We start from the raw sequence: 9376 nt of genomic DNA, 5'->3' as shown, positions 1-9376 counted from the left end.
TCCACTACCGATCAATCCTGCTTCCAGGAGGATATCTGACAGACCAGACCCAGCCATCTTCTTACCCATCATTTTCATGTAAGCACAAACAAGGTGGAAGGTGCCTATTAGAATGATGTGACTTTCGTACTTGTCGGGGGAGTTCCATACTAGGGGGAATGCCTTCATGCATACCCCCAAATCGAATGTGGTAATGACATAAGGCTGGCCAACTTCTCTGGTGGCCTCTTCAGCAGCACGCAAGCATTCCTGAATTCCTGAATCAGAATTTTTGAGTCCAGATAACAAGTGCAACTCTCCATAGCTCAGTCCCTTTACATGAGTTATGCACACAATGGGTGGTTGTTCACTCTCACGTGTACGTTTCGCTCGCGCCAGATGTTCCATATTAGCGTTGTTACTTCACCTGCAAAACACATCAAAATATTGGTAAGTACCAAGCTGAATAATTATTATAAATTGCATCTTAATTATAAAAAATATCTTATATTGCATACTTAACTATGTAAAAAAAGGTGTTTAACTTAACTAATTGACTCGTTCTGTCGCTGTAAGAGACACTTAAATAACATAATTGTACAATCTGATGATCTCAATTTACGCAGGATACAAACATGGAAGGATCTGCATGCCATTTTCGTCAAAATTCCTGCAATAAACTACAGTGATACATCAATACAACAATATATTAAGTAACACATATTAACAATACATAGATTTTGTCATGTGTCCAACATATATGTACATGATATACGTGGCAGCATTTGTAAATTGACAAATGCAGCATCGCCTACAATATCACCCCATACCGGTAGTATCTTTGACACGCTGTATAAAAAAGAGAATTGAAGCTATGGGGATGTATCTGGTATCAAATTAAAGCTGATATACAGGAGAAAGCCAATAAAATATATATGTAAGCATATCAGGTGTAATGTGTTCATATTATGTGTGTAAGATGAAATAGTACGGTCGATACCGAATTATGTTACGTTAAAGTGGGGTACTGCTATTCAGCACTAGTTATGACCATTAAGGTACCATTATAAGTAATGTGTCAATATTCTATGATGATCAGTAGATGAACAGCTTTCTTTTGGTATATAACTTTTTATTCTGAGTTAATATTAGCAGGCACAAATACCAAAAGAACACGTGTGTCGAATATGGCGCAACGCGGATTTAAAAATATGCTGTTTTGAGGGTACCATCCAATATAGGTACCAAATGGGTAGTGAGTCCAAGTTTATTTACTGTTACCAGTTGATTTCCACCCCAGGACACCCCAATGGTTCAGAAAAACCCAGGATCGGAGAGTTGTGGGGGGGAGGGTGCAGATGGACCATACCTGGCCCGGAGCCTACACGTACCTCGAGTACCCACGCCGCAGCGGAGCGGGGATCGAGTCTCGCACAAACCACGCGTGATTGAGTACACCCGAGCGGATTGTGTACCACGTGAATTGTGCTGTTACCTTTCTATAGAACCCGATCAGAGCGATCTAATTCGTACCATGCTAAGCCAATGATGGAAAAGAAGAAAAGGTCGAATCAGAAGAAATAACAGGAATTATTTACACTATTTACAGGGATTTGAGGAAGGAAAGGGACACAGGGCAGACTTAATCAATCTTATACTTATGCCCAGACAATGGGCCCACTCACATACACGAGGAGATAGAGGAAGAATGACCCTTTAGATCCCTTTGGAATTACTCTTTAGGAAGGATGTTCGCGCCCAAACGCGCCTGCTTCGGTCGCTCCAGGAACAGCTCACCCGGAGCGGCCCCTGGCGGTCACAGCACGTATCCTGGCGAAGGCAGGCAAGAGGGAATATCCTCTATGTGTGTATCAGGCAAAGGCAGGCAGGAGGAAATATCGCGTGTCTGTGGCCCGGCGCAGGTCATCTTTTACAGCGCGATTAACACTGCACAGAGCGTGGGGAGCAGGGCAAAGTTCGTATACAACGGGGTTTTTCGGTTCATACGATACGACTCAAATACTGATGCGCGTTTCCAACTCCTCTCATCTGAACGCGTCTCCGATCTGAACTCTGGACTTGAACTCGTGACTCGACACGACTCTCAACTGAACTCAAACTCAATTGCCGTCCGTGCTTGTTACGGCCTGAAGCACACCAAGCCAAGCCTTCACACACACTCTTTATTTATGGATTATCACACGAAAATCTCTTCCCACACACAAAACCACGAAGGGAGAAAAAAGGGGAAAACCCGAATAGGCGGGTCCAAGAGTAGGCGTGTCCAAGAGTAGGCGGGTCCAAGAGCAGGCGGGTCCAAGAGCAGGCGGGTCCAAGAGCAGGCGGGTCCAAGAGCAGGCGGGTCCAAGAGCAGGCGGGTCCAAGAGCAGGCGGGTCCAAGAGCAGGCCGGTCCAAGAGTAGGCCGGTCCAAGAGCAGGCCGGTCCAAGAGTAGGCCGGTCCAAGAGCAGGCCGGTCCAAGAGCAGGCCGGTCCAAGACCAGGCCGGTCCAAGAGCAGGCCGGTCCAAGAGTCGGCCCAACAGTAGGCCCCAGGACAGGCCCAGTAGTCGGCCCCACAGCAGGCCCAACAGTAGGCCCCAGGGCAGGCCCAACACGAGAGGGTAGGAGTAGGCAAGTCCACGAGTTGGCCCCAACGCAGGCCCAACAGTAGTAGGCAGCAAGAATTCGATAAACATCACCCTACAGGTAGAGAGATTGCAGCTGCACACTCCACAACCCCCAAAAAAGCACTCTGCCACAAGCCCTCCTCCAAAATGGCCACTCACTCCTCTGAATCACCTTCCTGGCCACTCCCCTGCCCCACAGCCAATCATAGGCTTTATACACATGGACCAAACCACTTGGTCTAACTCACAGGGGGGTGTGGGGGAAGGCAGAATAAAAAGGTCACAAACCATAACAGTGCTCAACTGCCGTGGTGGGGGCTCGGAGCGGGTTTATATGGCTCTGCCCCGGCCCGACTCGAATGTTCCAAACCCCGCCTCTTGCCGCAGTGGTAAGTCACTCCCCTCGAGCTCTGATTGGCGGCTCGTGCTTACCGATGGCTCCTCCTCCGCCTTCCTTCGGCCTTGGTCGACTTGTTCAGGCCTGCCGCGTGGTATTTCAGCGCCAATACCAAACCAAAGCGCCAACGCAAAACCTGCTCAACGCAAAACTAAACACAGGAAAAGGACTACGCTTACATTTACTAAGAAATAACTGAACTATCGCGAAGCTACATGTTGTCGTGTAACTAACTAAGAGGGGAAATTAACCTTTCTTGCAAAACCGCAACAATATAAACCATGCTGCCAATGAAAAAAAATATGGGACAAAAAGTTTCTCCAAACTGTCCCTATTTCTTTATTATTATTATTTCTTCTCAAACACTTCCTGCTTAAAACACTTCCTTCTCAAACACTTCCTTCTCAAACACTTCATTCTCAAACACTTCCTTCTGAAACACTTGCTTCTCAAACACTTCCTTCTCAAACACTTCCTTCTCAAACACTTCTGTCGTGAAAATCAAGCTCAGACACGACTTGACCTCTGGGTAGGTTTAATATCATTTAGATCTGTAGTACATCCTGTAAGAATACATGCATGCAACAGGCATTAAAATCAGAGTATTTCATGAGCAGCAATGGTCGATTCAATATAACAATGGTCCAACAGAGAGGACAGTCAGTGCAGCATTTAGGGGCGTACATACCATTCAAACTACAGGACTATGTCACAGTGAGTTCCGCTGGAGTGTCCACGCGCCCCGGTTGTCCCGGGTCTTATAGACGCCCCTTCTGTAGCGAGCACACCCTGGGTTCACCTTGGTATAATTTCACTACATTCTCCCCGCCGTTAGAACTATACTGCCGCTCGGCAGGTTGCAAGCAAGCATCAGCAATAAACGAATGGGGCACGTCAATCCACGTCAGTCGGTCCACCCGTAGCAGTCGGGGCGGCGAACTTCCCTGCCAGTTCGTGTTCGGAATCTACCGGGCACGGCGTCCCCAAGCCCGGAGTCCCCCGCGTCGGAATAGCCGCCGGAGGTGGGAGTCGGAGGGGGCGCCCCTGCGCCTTCGGGCACGGGAGTGGGGGACGACGGGAGTAACGGTGGTAGTTCCATTGGGGAAGCTTCGATAGAGTCCATAGACTCGTAGACGGGTTCGTCGATATCCCTGTCGTCGTCCCCACATGGGGCGAGATGGTGTACGGAGACAGTAGACTCGCGGCCATCCGCCGTTAACACGCGAGCATGCTCGGGATTAGCCTGGAGGACCTGCACCTTGTCAACAAGGGGGTCGTACTTGCTAGCGCGAACCGCTCGTTTGAGATAGGCGGGCCCCGGTTCAGCGAGCCAGCTGGGTAAAGATTGGATACTACCGGAGCTTCTAGGGTGGTGGAACAGTCGTTCGTGAGGAGTCTGGTTGGTGGCAGTACATAGGAGAGCCCGGATCGAGTTTAGAGCGGCAGGTAGTGACCACGCCCATTTATCGAGGCCTCGGCCGAGGGTCCGAAGGCTTAGCATGACGGCCCTCCATATAATCCCATTAAAGCGTTCGATCTGCCCATTCGCTTGGGGCCGGTACGGGGTGGTGTAGCTCGAAGCGACATTATGCTGGAGCAAGTAGCCCCTCACCTCCTGGGACAGGAACACCGCACCCCGATCGGTATGCACGTAGGCCGGATACCCGAACATAGAAAACAAATTCTGCAGGCACCGAATAACCGTGGCAGCCGACATATCCCCGCACGTGTAAGCAAAGGGGAATCGGGAATACTCATCGACGATAGTGAGCAGATAGCGAGAGTTGCTCGACATTGGCAGCGGCCCTTTGAAGTCCATCGCCAAGCGCTCCCACGGTCTAGTAGCCCTAACGAGTGTCCCCATAGGAGGGTTATAAAAACGCGGTTTGAATTCCGCACAGATCGCGCAATCACGGCAGATGCGGCGGATGTCCTCAATCGAGTACGGCAGATTGCCCTCGCGCACAAAATGCGCGAAGCGCGTTACCCCGGGATGACACATAGTGCCGTGCAAAGTGCGCAGCCCCTCCAAAGTTACAACCCCCGCGCAAGTGGCCGGCCTCGATAAGGCGTCAGCGACCAGGTTATCCTTCCCCGGGCGGTATTTGATGGTGTAGCAGAAGTCGGCGAGTTCGATACGCCAACGGGTGATTTTCTCATTCTTAATGCGCTGAGCATGTAAGGTGTCGTACATGAACGCAACACTCTGTTGGTCCGTGACGATTTGGAAACTCCGCCCAAGCAGATACGGCCGCCATCGCCGAATTGATTCGACGATCGCGTACGCTTCCTTTTCGACAGACGAATGCCTCCGCTCGGCGGAGGTGAGAGTCCGCGAGAAGAAAGCCACAGGGCGGCCTCCTTGGGAGAGAGTCGCCGCTATCGCATGATCCAAGGCATCACTCTCCAAAACGAAAGAGGCACTCTCGTCAATCGTCGCGACAGCGGCGCCAGCGATGTCGTCTTTAAGGCCCTCGAAGGCCGCCAGGGCGGCCGGGCCCATGGGGAAAGTGTCGCGGGCCACGAGGGGGCAGAGCTTCGCGGAGAAATTTTGCACCCACTTTGAGTAGTGGGCGAACAGCCCTAGAGCGCGTTTCAGCGAAGCCCGATCGCTAGGCGGAGCCATATCGAGCAAAGGGCGCAGATGCTCCTTATCCGGAGAGACGGAGCCATGGGTCACGGTGTACCCCAAAAGGTCTACCGTGCATAGAGAGTATCGACACTTAGCCGCATTCATGGTTAGGCGATATTTCCGCACGACCTCGAGGAAGCGTTTCAGATTAGCATCGTGATGCTCCTGGTCATACCCACAAACCGTAAGATTGTCCAGATAGACAAAGACATCGGTCAAATTCTCCTTCGCAACGAGGTCATCCATAGCCCTCTGAAAACAAGCGACTCCATTAGTTACCCCAAAAGGAAGTCTCGTGAACTGGTACAACCGCTGACCCGATTCAAAGGCTGTAAAGACGCGATCAGCCCTAGAGATGGGGACTTGATGATACGCACTACGCAGATCGAGAGTGCTATAAACGGAATACAGGGCCACCTGGCGTACCAGGGCGTCCATCCCCGGTAAGGGGTAGGCATCCAGCTGTGTAAAACGATTAATCGTCTGCGAATAGTCGATTACCATGCGCCGGCGGTGGGCCTCACTCCGCACCACTAAGACTTGGGCCCGCCACGGTGACCTACTGTGTTCTATAATACCGTCCTTTAAGAGCAGGGCCGTTTCTTCCGCAATGAATTGCGCGTCCGCGCGAGAGTAGCGCCGCAATTTGACGGCTACAGAGGTACAATCAGTGGTCAGGTTGGGGAACAGTGAGAGTGGCTCCATGTCCATTTGAGCGAGGGCGCACACAGCGAGCGTGTCCGGCCCACCGAAGTCTATTTCCAAACGTCCATGCCGCTTAAGGAAATCAAGTCCTAACAGAACGTCAGCGCATAACGCAGGTAATACCATGAGATACACGTCCGGGAACGTGCGTCCCTTTATCACAAGTTTCAATCGACACGCCCCTTTTGTGCTCAACCGAAGTCCCTGAGAGGCCATGAAGATCCGGCAGGTTGTCCCGAGAACCGGCCACACATGTTGATGCACGAGTCGCTGATCGATAAAACTATCCGTGGACCCCGTGTCAATCAAAGCTTGCGCAAAAACGCCCGCGACCATGAGCGGAATGATGGCCTGCGCAAGGCCGGCAGACCCGGCAGGTATTGTACCGGCCGGGCGAGAAGATCGCGCCTCGCGGGTGGGTCCCACGCCGGCTGCAATCCTTCGGGCAGCGTCGGCAGGTTGGGCCTCAGCAGGAGCATTGAAGTCCGTTGGCTCATCAGCAGTTTCATTTGCCAGAGTGGGTGTGTGTAGGTCGTAAGAGCAGCCGCCAGATGGCGCTCGAGTCACGTGAGAAAGATCTCTGCCATCTGCATATTCATATGCCAAAGTGGGTGCATGTAATTCGTAAGAGCCGCCGCCAGATGGCGCTCGCGTCACGTGAGAAAGATCGCTGCCGTCTGCAGATTCATATGCCAAAGTGGGTGCATGTAATGCGTAAAAGCCGCCGTCAGATGGGGCTCGAGTCACGTGCTGCGTTTGCTGCACATCGAGAGGAGTTTCCAAAGCAGGAGCATGTCGCTTGTTTGAAGTAGACGTTCGAACGCCAGTCAAAGTCAGTCGCGCTGTGGCCGGTCGCGTTCGCGCCATTTGTTTCGGCAGCGCGGTGTATCTCACCAAGGTCGGGCGTGTAGCCAGAGGCCCGCGAGAAGGAGAGCGGCTCTTCAAAGCCGAGGGAGGCGCCCCATCCGGCGCTCGATCCGTTGGCTCCGCGATGAGCCCATTCAAGGTCGCGCGGGGACGCGTGCCCCGAGCGGCCTTCCTGCAGACCTTTGCAAAATGGCCCTTGGTGGAGCACAGGTGGCATGTAGCCTCCCGGGCCGGGCATTCAGAGCGAGGGTGCTGCCGATTCCCGCAAAAATAACATTTTGCATACCGGTCAGGCCGTGGCCGGGAAGCGGCGGCAGCAGTGAGGCCGGAAGCGGAGTCCGCTTCAGGAGCTCCCAGAGACTCGGCCGTAGTGGTCGGGTCCTCCTCCGTATCCTCGGCGGTAGCCCTCTCCGGTCGCGCGAGTTGCGAGGTCCTCGCCACGACTCGTGAGTGATCATATGCGGTGGATTGTTCTCGGGCATCTGTGTATATGCGTGCCAGCCGTAGTGCTTCTGTAAATGTCAGATCCGCGACCTCCAAGAGTCGGAGCCGCAAGACTCCAGAATTAATTCCGGAGATGAATGAATCTCGGAGCAAGTCGTCCTGCACTTGCTCGTGGGTCCGGACGTCCTGCACGCAGTCTGCCAACAGGTAGCGCAACTCCTGCACGAAGCGATCGATCGATTCAGATGGTTGCTGTCGCCGCTGAGAGAGTTGATGCCGGCCGTGCACAGCGCTCCGTGTCTTTACGTAGAGGCGCTTCAGCTCGGCTAGAGCCGTAGCGTACGTCCCAAATCGAGAAATGTTCCGGAAAACGGTGTGATAGACCTTCGACTGTAACACGGACAGCTTTATCGCTGCGGTGGGCTCTGTTTCGTGAGCAGCAAAGTAATTCTCCAGCGTTTTGAGCCAGTGAGTGAACTCCGATGCTGATCCCTCAGCTTGAGGGTCGGCTCCGAGAATCGGTACCACGATCATCTTGTGGTCAGCCATTCCGGCGATCTAAATGATATTAAATGTCGTGAAAATCAAGCTCAGACACGACTTGACCTCTGGGTAGGTTTAATATCATTTAGATCTGTAGTACATCCTGTAAGAATACATGCATGCAACAGGCATTAAAATCAGAGTATTTCATGAGCAGCAATGGTCGATTCAATATAACAATGGTCCAACAGAGAGGACAGTCAGCGCAGCATTTAGGGGCGTACATACCATTCAAACTACAGGACTATGTCACAGTGAGTTCCGCTGGAGTGTCCGCGCGCCCCGGTTGTCCCGGGTCTTATAGACGCCCCTTCTGTAGCGAGCATACCCTGGGTTCACCTTGGTATCATTTCACTACAACTTCCTTCTCAAACACTTCCTTCTGAAACACTTCCTTCTCAAACACTTCCTTCTCAAACACTTCCTTCTGAAACACTTCCTTCTGAAACACTTCCTTCTGAAACACTTCCTTCTCAAACACTTCCTTCTCAAACACTTCCTTCTTAAACACTTCCTTCTCAAACACTTCCTTCTCAAACACTTCCTTCTTAAACACTTCCTTCTCAAACACTTCCTTCTTAAACACTTCCTTCTCAAACACTTCCTTCTTAAACACTTCCTTCTTAAACACTTCCTTCTCAAACACTTCCTTCTCAAACACTTCCTTCTCAAACACTTCCTTCTCAAACACTTCCTTCTTAAACACTTCCTTCTTAAACACTTCCTCTCTCTTTTTGCATTTCCCTACAAAACTCATGTTCAGATAAAACCAAAAGCCGACGAAGAAGTAAAACACAGATTCAAGTTCCTCCATAGTTGCGGAGTTGTTTGCAGTTTAGTGTCGCATGAGAAACCAGAACAGCACTCAGGAGAGAGCATACCTCCGCCAGGTGAACAGTTTACCTTTTGTATCCCAGAGTAGACCAGAAAATCACATTTAATCGAAATCATCCGTTCATAACTTTTTGAGATATCCTGCTATGTATCGTTCTTGGACCTATCTCCCAATGCGAAGAATCACTTTAAAATTCCTGTTCCTGTTCATAATGTCCTGTTCATAATAAAGATATCCTGTTCGCAATGGTGAGGAATCACTAAAAAAATTAATAAATAATTATCATATCCGAATCCATATTCAGATCTTCACCAAAATCGAATCGAATATAATTGTCCTTGTCAGAC

The sequence above is a fragment of the Myxine glutinosa genome, chromosome 13, assembly GCF_964187855.1.
Source record: "Myxine glutinosa chromosome 13, kmMyxGlut1.1, whole genome shotgun sequence".
In the NCBI taxonomy this organism is placed as follows: Eukaryota; Metazoa; Chordata; class Myxini; order Myxiniformes; family Myxinidae; genus Myxine; species Myxine glutinosa.
The sequence above is the reverse complement of the archived record's forward strand: the minus strand, read 5'-3'. Positions refer to the sequence as shown.